The sequence below is a fragment of the Bos indicus genome, chromosome 4, assembly GCF_029378745.1.
Source record: "Bos indicus isolate NIAB-ARS_2022 breed Sahiwal x Tharparkar chromosome 4, NIAB-ARS_B.indTharparkar_mat_pri_1.0, whole genome shotgun sequence".
In the NCBI taxonomy this organism is placed as follows: Eukaryota; Metazoa; Chordata; class Mammalia; order Artiodactyla; family Bovidae; genus Bos; species Bos indicus.
In genome coordinates, this window is record NC_091763.1 from 77,628,284 (window position 1) to 77,642,803 (window position 14,520).

Consider the following 14,520-nt stretch of genomic DNA (forward strand, 5'->3'; position numbering starts at 1 on the left):
CCCAGATGCTCTATCAGACTGACAAAGAATTCAGAACGTTTGCCACAGAGTGTTAGTCAAATATCTTTGATTTTTTTTTTGCCATGTTTTGCAGCTTGTAGGATCTTAGCTCCCCAACTAGAGATTGAACCCAGGACCCCAGCAGTGAAAGTGCAGAGTCCTAACCACTAGACCACCAGTGAATTCCTTAACATCACTGGGGAACTATAGATAGGTATCTCCACAGATAGCAGTTTAGCAACATCCATTAAAATTCCAAATGTAAGCAAATGAACTCTGACCTAGCAATTCTGCTGCTTCCCCCTTTTTTTTATTACAAAATTTTTTTCAAGATTTAACAGTTAACTTACAATGTTGTTAGTTTAAGGTGCACAGCAAAGTGATTCAATTATATATATCACACATATACACACATAATTTATATGTAATAGCCAAAACATGGAAGGAACCTAAATGTTCATCCACAGAGGAATGGATAAAGAAGATGTGGAAATATACAATGGAATAATACTCAGCCATAAAAAGAATTGAAATAATGCCATTTGCAGCACCATGAATGGACCCAGAGTTAATAATTATCATATTAAGTGAAATAAGTCAAACAGAGAAAAATAAATACCATGCAATATCATTTATATGTGGAATCTCAAAAATGACATGTGAACTTATTTACAAAACAGAAAAAAAAAAAAACACTCAGAAATAGACTCACAGACACAGAAAACAAACTTATAGTTACCAAAGGGGAAAGAGGGTGAGGGATAAATTAGCAGTTTGGGATTAACATATACACACTCCTATATATGAAACAGATAAATAAAGATGTACTGTATAGCATAGAGAACTATATTCAATATTTTGTAATAACCATTGCTTTCTGTCTCTAGACCCCAAACCACATTCAGGAGAAATCAGTAAATTGCCCTGAGTCCTTTGTCCTTTTTTTTATCTCTTTATTTTATATTGAAATAGAGCTGATTAAAAGTTGTGATGGTTTCAGGTGGACACCAAAGGGGGAATCCTTTGTTCTTGTAGAAATACTATTGCTTGCCTTCCCTTTCTAATAAGAACTTCCAGAAAAGCTTTCCTCTAAAAAGTCTATAAAACATATGAACTTTACTGCTTTCCCACAGGATCTGGGGAAAGCAAAACAAAACAGAAACAATTTGCAGAGCTACACCTACATGAGAAAGACCCCCACCTGGAAGTCCTACCACCCTAGGCACCAGCACTCTACCACCAAGGATGAACTGTATTATCATTTAGAAAGCACATTCAGCAGGAGTATCGTGGACAGATTCTTTCCATTCTCCTCCTCCTCCAAGTCTCAACTTCAAGTTGCTGCCAACTCCAAGGCAGCAACTCCAGGCCACCTTTTAACACCTGCCCTGCCCATTTTCCCCACTGTCCTGCCAAGACCATTACAGTATGAACAGAACCCAAGGAGGACTTTATTCTATATTTTGACATATTCTAAAAGAGCTAGGACCTAACCCTATAACAAGAAGATTTACTTTATTTTTTTGTTCTCTTTTATTTTTCTTGGAGCATAGTTGATCTACGTTGTTGTGTTAGTTTCAGGGGTACAGCGAAGTGTATCAGTTATAGACATACAGATACGCATTCTTTTTCAGATTCTTTACCCTTGTACATTATTACAGAATATTGAGTAGAGTTCCCTGTGCTATACAATAGGTCCTTGTTGTTATCTATCTTATAGTAGTGAGTGTATGTTATGTATGTTAATCCCAGACTCCTAATTTATCCCTTCCTCCCAACATTTTCCCTTTGGTAAGTGTAAGTTTGTTTTAGAAACTTGTGAGTCTGTGTCTGTTTTATAAATAAGTTTATTTGTATCCTTTTTAATATGAAAGATGAGATGGTTCGATGGTATCACTGACTCAGTTGACATAAGTTTTGAGCAAACTCCAGGAGATGGTGGAAGACAGGTAAGCCTGGTGTGCTGCAATCCATGAGGTCGCAGAGTCAGACAACTTAGTGACTGAACAGCAACATCCTTTTTAAATTAGATTACACATATGAGTGATACCATATTATATTTCTCTTTCTCTGACTTACTTCACTTAGTATCATAATCTCTAGGTCCACTCATGTTGCTGCAAATGGCACTATTTTGTTCTTTTTTATGGTTGAGTAATATTCCATTGGATACATGTACCACATCTTTTTTATCCTTTCCCCTGTTTAGGCTGCTTCTATATCTTAGCTATTGTAAATAGTGCTGCAAAAATCACTGGGGTGCAAGATTTACTTTTGTTTGATTTTTATTTCAAGGGTTTAATATTTTAAGAATATTGAAAACATTTTAATATTTAAAAGCTTAAAGGCTTTAAGTTTCTGACTTTTAGCATTACGTTTAGAAAGACTTATATATACATTTTTTCTTTTAGATTTTTAACTTTTTCCCCCTTTATTTACATGTTTCAGTTCAGTTCACTCAGTTGTGTCTGACACTTTGCGACCCAACGAATCGCAGCACTCCAGGCCTCCCTGTCCATCACCAACTCCCGGAGTTCGCTCAGACTCACGTCCATTGAGTCAGTAATGCCATCCAGCCATCTCATCCTCTGTCGTCCCCTTCTCCTCCTGCCCCCAATCCCTCCCAGCATCAGGGTCTTTTCCAATGAGTCAACTCTTTGCATGAGGTGGCCAAAGTACTGGAGTTTCAGCTCAGCATCAGTCCTTCCAATAAACACCCAGGACTGATCTCCTTCAGAATGGACTGGTTGGATCTCCTTGCAGTCCAAGGGACTCTCAAGAGTCTTCTCCAACACCCAGAGGGTTTTAATCAATCTAAGTTGTTTGGTATATAGCATAAGAGAAGACTACTGTAATCTCCCCAAATAGGTAAATTGTTCTCATATCATTTATTCTCATAAATTTATTTATTCTCATAAAGATTCATTCTTTCCCCCAGTGGCTCGTATTTAAATTCTTATGAATATGGTTATTCTTTCTTTCACATCATTATTGACCCCGATTTCCATACCTATAATATATTATTTATAGGACTGTGGCTTTACAACATATTCTGCTTTCTGGTAGTTCAAGTTCTCCCATTAAATTGTTCCATATTCATATCTATTCTTGCTCACTCAGACTTCTAGATTAAATTTAGAACAGCTTTGTCAAGTTAAGAAAAAAAATTCCACAGGGACTGTGCTTGTGATTGCATCAAATTGATAAATTAAATTAGGATTAATCATTCAGTCTTCCCACCCAGAAATATATGGTATGCCTCTGTAGGAGAAGCCACTTAAAGAAAACAGAAAAAGAATCTCAAATTAGTTTTTGAATTACTGCATAATTACAAATGACAGCTCAGGCTGCAGTGGTTCACTAGAAAGTTAATTGAAAAAAGTCAAGACTTTGGCATAAATAACCTGCTTAAAGCATTTTCAAGTAGATAAGCCTCTCCTCAGACGTCCTGTAGCAGACACGCTATCCTCTGGGAAATGGGGTTACAGATCATCATACTAAGTGAAGCAAGTCAGAAAGAGAAAGACAAATGCCATATGACATCACTTATATGTGGGGTCTAAAATATGACACAAAATATGAACTTATCAATTAAACAGAAACAGACTCACAGACACAGAGAACAGACGTATGGTTGCCACGAGGGAGAGGCGGCAGGGAGAGATGGATTCGGAGTTTGGAAAAAGCAGATGCAAGGTATTATATATAATGGATAAACAACAAGTTCCTCCTGTATAGCACAGGGAACTATATTCAACATCCTGTGATAAACCATAAAGGAAAAGAATATGAAATAGAATGTATATGTATGTATAACTAAATTACTTTGCCCTAGAGTAGAAGTTAGCAAAATATTATAAATCAACTATATTTAAAAAAAAATAAATTTTTTAAAACAAAGGCCAGTTTTAGACCTGGCTTGGATATCCACTAGTTGTGTGATTGAGGCCAGGGCACATGGTCTCTGAGCACCTTGAAAAAGGGGAGCAGATGAGTGTAAATGAACTTAGATGACCCCTAACATACTCTTTCAGTGCTGACATGCCATAAATTCTAACTCACTTCTATTTTTTGTTTCTTCTTTGGTTTAGCTTTCTTCATGTTTGGCTTGGTTACCTGGAGGTTATTAGCGTCTCTTGGGTTCACTTAGGGCTTCCCTTGTGGTTCAGCTGGTAAAGAATCTGCCTGCAATGCAGGAGACTTGGGTTTGATCCCTGGGTTGGGAAGATCCCCTGGAGAAGGGGAAGGCTACTCCAGTATTCTGGCCTGGAGAATTCCATGGACTGTATACTCCATGGGGTCGCAAAGAGTCGGACACGACTGAGTGAGTTCACTTAGGGGCAGACAGACACAAGTAATCGAGGAAAAAGCTCAGGTTATCAGATCTAGGGAGGCTGCTGCCCAGCTGCCCTGAGTCCCAGTCACTCAGCAGGTAAAGCATTCCTCAGCACTCTGTCTGAACATATGTCACTGTCCTTCCCCTCCCAACTTTCAAAGCTCCTCCCACCTGCTCCTGCTTAGTGACCCCATGGACTGCAGCCCACCAGGCTCCTCCATCCATGGGATTTTCCTGCTCCATGACCCTCCTATTCCTCCTACTGGCCATTTCAAAACCTTCTGCCTTTCACCGAGAGTGATCTTGATATTTAATTCAGTTCAGTTCAGTTGATCAGTCATGTCCGACTCTTTACGACCCCATGGACTGCAGCATGCCAGGCCTCCCTGTCTGTCGCCAACTCCCGGAGTTTACTCAAACTCATGTTCATCGAGTCAGTGATGCCATCCAGCCATCTCATCCTCTGTCATCCCCTTCTCCTCCTGCCTTCAATCTTTCCCAGCATCAGGGTCTTTTCAAATGAGTCAGCTCTTTGCATCAGGTGGCCAAAATACTGGAGTTTCAGCTTCAGCATCAGTCCTTCCAATGAATATTCAGGACTGATTTCCTTTAGGATGGACTGGTTGGATCTCCTTGCAGTCCAAAGGACTCTCAAGAGTCTTCTCCAACACCACGGTTCAAAAGCATCAATTCTTCAGCGCTCAGCTTTCTTTATAGTCCAACTCTCACATCCATAGATGACTACTGGAAAAACCATAGCTTTGACTAGACAGACCTTGATATAACAGGAGAGAAATGTTGTATCAGGAGTCAAAGCATGCTTACTAAGAATGTGTTTAAACTTACAAGGGTATATCCATCCTTTAAAAGAGCAGCTTATTCACTCAAATAATTGCAAGCAATACAATCTGAGTGTAACTCAATTTTAAAGGTGGGTTGAGAGAAGGACATTCTGGGGCCCATACATGCTGTTAGGCACTGATACCCAAGAAAGTCCAGGTCAAAACCTTGGTCCCCTATTGCTGAGATTAGTTCTTCCTGGCCAAGTGCTTTTGGAAACCATGAACTTCTGGAACATCTGAGCACAGCACAAACGACAAGTGTGTTGGGGCTGGGACAAAGGAATATAAATCTTCCACCTGGGAAGAATCTGTAATTCTGGTTTCTAACTATTTATTTATATCTAAAATTGCTTACTCCTTGGAAGGAAAGTTATGACCAACCTAGGTAGCATATTCAAAAGCAGAGACATTACTTTGCCAACAAAGGTTCGTCTAGTCAAGGCTGTGGTTTTTCCTGTGTTCATGTATGGATGTGAGAGTTGGACTATGAAGAAGGCTGAGCACCGAAGAATTGATGCTTTTGAACTGTGGTGTTGGAGAAGACTCTTGAGAGTCCCTTGGACTGCAAGGAGATCCAACCAGTCCATTCTGGAGATCAGCCCTGGGATTTCTTTGGAGGGAATGATGCTAAAGCTGAAACTCCAGTACTTTGGCCACCTCATGCGAAGAGTTGACTCATTGGAAAAGACTCTGATGCTGGGAGGGATTGGGGGCAGGAGGAGAAGGGGATGACAGAGGATGAGATAGCTGGATGGCATCACTGACTCGATGGACGTGAGTCTGGGTGAACTCCGGGAGCTGGTGATGGACAGGGAGGCCTGGCGTGCTGCGATTCATGGGGTCACAAAGAGTCAGACACGACTGAGCAACTGAACTCAACTGAAAATTTATTATTATTTGGCTGCGTCAGGTCTTAGTTGCAGCATGTAGGATCTTTGACGAATCATGCAGGGTCTTTCGTTGTGGTACACTCACTCCCTGGTTGTGGTGCATGGGCTCAGTAGTTGCAGCACTCGGGGCTTAACTGCTCCGGGACACGTGGGATCTTTGTTCCCTGACCAGGGATCAAACCCACATCCTTTGCATTGCAAGGTGGATTCTTAACCACTGGACTACTAAGGAAGCCCCTGGTTTCTAGCACTTTAAAATCTCAATAATTATGCTCTTCAGGATTGTTAGAGGGAATGTGTTTTCTTTCCCCTTAGCAGATCAATTAAGACTTTCACAAGCAAAATTTCACAACGTGTTATATGTCTCCTCGATGATAAATCGTATTATGCTCTACAACTGAGCATATGTTTTTCTGCTATTTTGTGTCTGTTCTGTTTTCCTATGTTGCTTTTTTCCAGCTTTCTAGAGATATCACTAACAGATTACATCCTTGATCCACGTATATATTTCTCATGCAGTTTTTTTAAAGGCACTGCAAATTCTCAGATTTCAGATGAGAAAATTTAAGGCCCCCTTCCAAACTCTGAAGTATTATGACATGGTTTCTGTGATGATAAAAAGTAAAAGTAAACAGTTAAGCTATAAGAACAATCATTCTGTATAAGACATATAGAAAATATCAAACTATTCAGGCACAAGCAAAGATACGTTTTAGTACACCAAACAACACAACTGAGTTGGCATATGGAGGATTAAAAAGCTTAAAGAAATCCTGCAATAAAGTTGACCGAGATGACGACATAGAAGGCTCCTGATTCCCCTCCTGCTATGGACACACTGATACACAGCTACAGTGGGAGCAGTCCTTTCTGAAAGAGATCCAGAAACTAGCTCAGTGACTCCTACACATCTGGTGAATAAGCAAATATTCACATCAAAACAGGTAAGAAAGGCTGAGTCAAATGACAAGGTCCTGCTGTATAGCACAGGGAATTCTATTCAATATCCTGTGATAAAACACATGGAAAAGAACATATAAAAATGAATGTATACGTGTGCATGATCGAATCACTTTGCTGAATAGCAGAAATTAACACAATATTGTAAATCAACTAAATTTCAATTTTAAAAAAGATCTTTACAATGAACACTACAAGGGAATTCCCTGGCGGTCCAATAGTTAGGACTCTGTGCTTCCACTGCCGATGGCTCGGATTTAATTCCTAGTCAGGGAACTGAGATCCCACAAGTCACATGGCATGGCCAGAAAAAAAAAAGGAAAAAAAACTATAAGACATTAATGAAAAGAATGGAAAAAGACACGAAAAAATGAAAAAAGATATTCTGTGCTCATGGATTGAAAGGATTAATATTATTTATGTCCATACTACCCAAAGTGATCTACAGATTCAATGCAATCCTTATTAAAACTCCAATGGCATTCATCACAGAAACAGAAAAGCAACCCTAAATTTTGTATGGAACCACCTAAGATCTGAAACTGTAAATCTCCTGGAAGAATACACGAGGGGTAAGTAAACTCCTTAACTTTGGTCTTGGCAATGATTTTTTGGATTTGACACCAAAAGCAAAGACAACAAAAGCAAAAATAAATAAGACAGACTACAAGAAACTAAAAAGCTTCTGCAAGGCAAAGGAGGCCATGGAATGGGAGAATATCTCTGCAAATCACGTATCTAATAAGGGGTTAATAACCAAAATATATGAGGAACTCCTACAACTCAATGGCAAAAAACCCCAAATGGTCCAATTTAAAACTGGGCAGAGAAACTTAGTAAGCATTCTTCCAAAGACATACAAATGGTCAACAGGTACACAAAAAGCTTTCAGCATTCAACATCATTAATCATCAGGGAAATCAAAAAGAGAAATTATCTCACTAGTTAGTTTGGCCATCATCAAAAAGAAAAGAGAGAACAAATACTGGTGAGGATGTAGGAAAAAGTGAAAGCTTGTGTACTGTTAATGGGAATGTAAACTGGTACAGCCACTACGGAAAACAATATGGAGATTCCTCAAGAAATTAAGAATAGTATCACTGTGTGAAGAAGGCTGAGCGCCGAAGAATTGATGCTTTGAACTGTGGTGTTGGAGAAGACTCTTGAGAGTCCCTTGGACTGCAAGGAGATCCAACCAGTCCATTCTGAAGGAGATCAGCCCTGGGATTTCTTTGGCAGGAATGATGCTAAAGCTGAAACTCCAATACTTTGGCCACCTCATGTGAAGAGTTGACTCATTGGAAAAGACTCTGATGCTGGGAGGGATTGGGGGCAGGAGGAGAAGGGGACGACAGAGGATGAGATGGCTGGATGGCATCACTGACTCGATGGACGTGAATCTGGGTGAACTCCGGGAGCTGGTGATGGACAGGGAGGCCTGGCGTGCTGCGATTCATGGGGTCGCAAAGAGTCAGACATGACTGAGTGACTGATCTGATCTGATCTGATGATCCAGCAATCCCACTTCTGGGTATACATCCAAAGGAAACAAAATGATTATCTCAAAGAGATATATATGTACTCCCATGTTCACTGCAGCATTATTTACAATAGCCAAGACCTAACTGCAGACAATGAAAGAATAAAACTGTGATTCATATAGAGTCAGCCCTGCATACCTAAGGATGTGTAATGCACAGATAAGGAAACTGACTATATTCATTATATTGCACCATTTTATACAAGGGACTTGAGGACCCAAGATTTTGGTATCCACAGGGGCTCCTGGAGCCAATGCCCTACAGAGAGTGAGGGACAACTCTATATGGAATATTATTCAGCCTTAAAAAGGGAAGAAAATATTGTTATTTGTGACAACATAGGTGAACTCAGACAGCATCATGCTAAGTGAAATAAGCCAGGCAGAGAAAGACAACTAATGCATGGTATCACTTATAAGTGATTCCATCACTTAATGCATGGAATCTATTAGAAAACTGGTACCCAGTGTAGGGGAAATAGGGAGAGATAGGTAAAAAGGCACAAATTTTTAGCTACAACATGAATAAGGTCTGAGGATCTAATGTAAAACACGGTAACTACAGTTGATAACAGTCATGTATGATTGAAATTTGCTAAGAGCAGAACCTAAATGTTCTCACCAAAACCAGTAAATGTGTATTAGTTCACTCCATGGAGAGAATACTTTCATAATGTTATCCGTATATCAAATCATCACACTATATACACTTTAAGTATCTTAGAATGTTTTTGTCAATTATACCTCAATAAAGTTGGAAAAAAAAAATCCTGCCTTAGCTAAAACAACATGACTTGACATTACCACTTAAAACAGCCAGAGATCAAAAGCAGCAGTGGCTACATGTGTTTGTGTTTTCTTTTTCAAAAACATTTTTGCCTATCGCCTTTTACTCCCACAGCAACCCTTAAGAAGTTAGAGCCCTCAAACTTTCATTCTGCAGAGACAGGAAGACTTTAAATCACTTGCTGCTGGTGGTTCTCCATCTGCCCTCCTCCTCCCGCCTCAGGAACTGGCTGACCTCCCTATGTTGCGTCTCCTGCCTGCTTCACCCTCCACCTTCCACTTGGCACTGGCCAGAGAGGGAGATCAGACGAGGAGAAAGGTGTAACACAGAACAAACCTGACTCCCTGCTTGGTCACTCTGGATCTTACCTCTTTGCAAAACAATGTTGCCTCTGGCCTGAAATATGCAAGGCAGCACATTCTCAAGGCTTTGCCTCCCAGGCTTGCTCTTTCAAGGCCTAACAGTTTTCATTTATATAAAGATAAAAAGTTGCACAACAGAGGATCACACTGGTCCTGTTGGAGGCTGACAGCAGACCTACAGGGACAGCTGCAAGAGCAAAGGATTATCACATCCCCTTCCTGGTCTGGGCCGCACCAAGGCTTCTGCAACAACTAGCTATACCCTTGTCCCCTTTGAAGCCTGAATTCTAACTCAGGGGTAAGATGGTTCCTTGGGACACTAGGTTACCATCTTCTCTGTCTGCTGGGTTTCCAGAAAAAGTCACAATACTTTGCCCCAACACCTCGTCTCTTGATTGAGTAGCCAGTCATGCGGCTGAGCAGTACGGGGTTTGGACGAAAGGAGAGGCTGGTGAACTTATCCCTGACTTGTCCTGTCCCACCAAGCTGGTGGTCCAGCAGTGGCTGACTTCTGCCAAGGCCCCCCTGCAGCCCTGGAGGGCGAGCCCTCCTTGGGAGCTCCACCCCCACACTCACCTCCAAGCTCTGGAACCACAGTCCCTTCCCTGCCCCTTCAGACCGGGGTGGGGATGGCACCCCACCAACCCTCTTCCCTGGGTGCCTCACTGTCATTTGTTGGTTCCGCGAAACCCACCCCCTCTTCTATAGAGTCCCTTCAAAAATGTCTTGCATTTTTGTGTTTTTTTTTTCCTGTTTCCATTCTAACCAATATACTTGCCCACCAAAATCTCACCGTAAATGAATGGTACAGCCAGGACTAAACAGCTTCCTTGGCTTAAACTATGCCTCTCTTTCCATCTTAGTCTTTCTTCTAAGCGCAAACTGGAATATGAACCTCTCTAGAGCATACCATGAATAATATGGCAATTTCCGCTAACCCAATGGTCTCAATCAACATTTCTGATTGTTAGGATGAGAAGTGGGAAGTGAGCCAGTGTGCTGCTAACCATCTTCTAATGCACGGGACAGCCTCCCACAACAAAGAGTTATCCAGCCCCCAATATCAACAGTTCCGAGGTTGATTACTCCTCCTGCAGAATGACCCACAGCTGCGACTTTCCTCCTCTCTAAAATGCTCTCAGATGCCTATAACCACTGCTCTCAAGCCAGGCCACTGGCAGAAGTATGTTGAGTCCTGCTCCAGGTCCCAGGTGCCTTGCACCAATGCCTCAGAAGTGGAGCCCAGAACCCAAGTCACCTCCAAAGCTGATTGAGCCCTTTTGTAACTGTTGCCCAAAGCCCCTGATATCACTGACAAGCTTCCTGACTCCCAATTAGGCAAAGAGGCCCACTCCTGTAAACACACTATAGCGTCCCAATCAATGATCTAACACCAACCTTTCAGCAGGAATTTTTTTTGTCTTGAGGCTATAAAAATTGGCTATTAACTCATGAAAATTGTTGGCTTTCCCTGGTCTGTCAGGAGGTCAGCCCACTGTGCTCACATTATCTCTGCCCACATTATCTCTGCTCTTTGCTCTTAATAAACTCATTCCCTTCTGAAATGCTCTATGTCTGGAAATTCTTTTCCAACCTGTGCTCACACTGACTCAACAAAGAATGGGGGAAGGATTGGGGAGACGGTGACCTTCTCAGACAGGGCCGGGTGCTGGCCTGAGAGGTCCAAGAGTTAAGGTAAAAATGACCTTTACCCCTAGGCTGAATTTTCCTTTCTTGAAGGGAGCTGATACTTTGGGGCCTACCAAGGAAAATAAAATGACTACATGGGGCAAAAGTCGGGAAAAATACACATCAAAATATTAATTGTAAATATGTCTCTGAGTGGTAGAATTTTTAGTGGTTTCTTTGTGGTTATCTATATATTTTAAATTTTGCGGGACTTCCCTGGTGGTCCAGTGGTTAAGAATCCACCTTTCAATGCATGGGATGTAGATTCGATCCCTGGTCAGGGAACCAAGATTCCACATGCCACGTTGCAACTAAGCAACGAAGACCCAGCACAGTCCAAAAAAGTTAATAAAATAAATTTTGCTAAAATAAATAAAAATAAAATTTGCTATAAAGGTTAGTTAACATTTATATAATTATTTAAAACTCTAAAAAGAAGCTATTATGCCATATTCACTGATTCCATCCCTCCCAACCCCAGTTCCTTGAGTGCATAGAATTTCACATGGCAATATATCAGGGTACTTTAATAATGAAAACCAGAAAATTGTCTTTACAGCCAATTATAAGGAATGACTCTACTTCCTTCAAGGTCATTCATATTTGAGGAATGAATGAATGAATGAAGTATTCTTTACTTTCAAATGATATGTACTTATGCAACTGACCAAGTTTACTTTCCTAGAGGCAAATTTGAGACTCAGCACAAAAGCAATATACACCTGCGCTGTCCTATATGGTAGCCACTGTAGGCTAATTTGTTTCCGTCATGTCTCTCTGCAACCCCATGGACTATAGCCCACCAAGCTCCTCTGTCCATGAGATTCTCCAGGCAAGCACACTGGAGGGGGTTGCCATTTCTTTCTCCAGGGAATCTTCCTGACCCAGGGATCAAACCTGCATCTCCTGTGGCTCCTGCATTGCAGGCAGATTCTTTACCGCTTGAGCCATCAGGGAAGCCCCAAGGAAGCCATTAGACACACGCTATTTTTTTAAATTGAAGTATAGCAGATTTACAATGTGCCAACCTCTGCTGTACAGCAAAGTGACTCAGTTATACACATATTAAATATTCTTTTAAAAATATTCTTTTCCATTATAGCTTATCCAGGAGATTGGATATAGTTCCCTGTGATATACATTAGGACCTTGTTGTTTATCCGTTCTAAATGTAACATTTTGCATCTACCAACCCCAAACTCCCAGTCCATCCCTATCCCTTCCCCTCTCCCCCTTGGCAACCATAAGTCTGTACTCTATGTCTGTGAGTCTATTTCTGTTTTGTAGATAGGTTCATTTGTGCTATATTTTAGATTCCACATATTAGTCATATCATATGGTATTTCTCATTCTGACTTACTTCACTTAGTATGATAATCTCTAGTTGCATGCGTGTTTCTGTTTTTGTGGCTAAGTTAATACTTCACTGTTTATATGTATCTCATCTTATTTTGCCATTCATCTGTCACTGGACATTTCTCTTGTTTCCATGTTTGGCTGTTGTGAATAGTGCTGTTATGAACATCGGGGTGTGTGTTTCTTTTAGAATTATAGTTTTCTCAGGTCCAGGAGTGGGATGGCTGGATCCTATGGTAATTCTATTTTTAGTTTTTTGAGGAACCTCCATACTGTTTAACAAACAGACACACACTATTTAAATGTAAATTAATTAAATATAGAACATTTCCATTTTCACAGCAAGTTCACACTTTATTTTTTCCCCTGGACTTACTTTCTCTCTTACATTATCTTTGCTCCCCATATCTGGTTACATTTATTTTCTGCTGACTTGCTACGCCTCTACATGATTTTGTTGCAAACCACCCTAGTTTCTTTGTGGGACAATTCAGGGTATCAGTACTTCTAAACATTTGTGTCGAGATAACCTTATGTTGCTGGGAGCTCAGCCTTAGTTTTTCTAGAGTGCACTTAAATCATGTAACCCGCAGAACAACGTCTGAAATGCTAAGAGTTTCCAGTTTCCAAAGAGGAAAGCGAAGTCAGGAGAGGTTAAGTGACCTGCGGAAGATTCATACCAAGGAGCAGAACCCCAGGCCGGCGGGACCCTGGAGTCCCAGCCGGCCGAGTTCTCACCCCCGCTGGAGATGCCGAGCACAGCCTTTCGCTCACCCTGCCGCCCCACTACGCCGAATCGCCCTAAACACTAGCTGAATACCTCTACATAAAAACCGAAACCATCACTATAATGAAATAGGGATGAAATGTTCTTAATACTCGGCCTTTGTTTATTTGACTCAGGCCCTCCCCAAGGAGCCCGGAGCGATCGCCGGCCAGCCGAGTCTCGCTTGCGCCCGCTCCCTGCCGGTCCGGGCGAGGCGGGCGGCGCCCAGAGTTCTGGGCCGGTGGCTGGTCAGGCGCTGGGTCTCCCGCGCGCCTCGGTTTTTAAGCTCCTTCTGGAGGGTTTCAGAAAAGCCTGACCCCAATCCCCCTGCGCGCCTTACCTGCCGCTGGGCACAAAGCTGAAGCTCTCCGAGCCACCTCCGGGCTCCGCGCCACCACCCGCCCTACGAACACTGCAGGAGCGCGGCTGGGATTGGCTGCCGAGGGACGGGGAGAGGCGGGCGGAGGGAGGAGGAGAAACCGGACTGGGTGGGGAGTGTGTGGGGAAGGGGTCCCGCCTACGCCTCCTCCCCCGAGGGCGCAGCCCCAGCACTCTGCTAGGTTACCCGAGCCGCTGGACTGGCTGTGAACTTGTGCAGGCGGCAGTCTTCGGCCCAGCTCCTGCCCTGTCCCTTGCGCCTTGCTTGGCGGCGCCAGTGGGCCGAGGGCGCGCATCCGCAGGGGAGCGGGAGCCCTAAGCTCGTGCTCCGGGCCCGCAGAGTGTCTGGGGCTGTGCACCGTGTGCCCCATCTCTAGTAGGGGGCATCGGAGCCCCCTCCTCTGCCCCAGTCCCGCCACGGGAACCCGATGGATCTTTTTTGGGTTAGTAGCTCCGGCCCTGGTGGAATAACCAGGGAGGAGTTTTTTTCTCCTCCGTGTGTATATTGAAATACCTGTAACATAACATTTCGATCTTAACCATTTTTAAAGTGTATACAGTTCAGTGGTATCAAATACATTTACTTAGTTGTGCAAAAACACCACTATCCATAA

At 42.3% G+C, this 14,520-nt stretch overlaps 1 protein-coding gene across 1 annotated transcript in view; it reads right to left on the minus strand.

Annotated features, from left to right (window-relative positions):
- BLVRA (biliverdin reductase A) overlaps nucleotides 1-13,993 on the minus strand; it is a 50,271-nt gene extending 36,278 nt beyond the window's left edge. The window contains exon 1 of the mRNA XM_019958961.2: nucleotides 13,869-13,993. The gene's annotated coding sequence lies outside the window, so the exon portion shown is untranslated. The remainder of the gene's footprint in view (nucleotides 1-13,868) is intronic.
- Nucleotides 13,994-14,520: the final 527 nt, after the last annotated feature.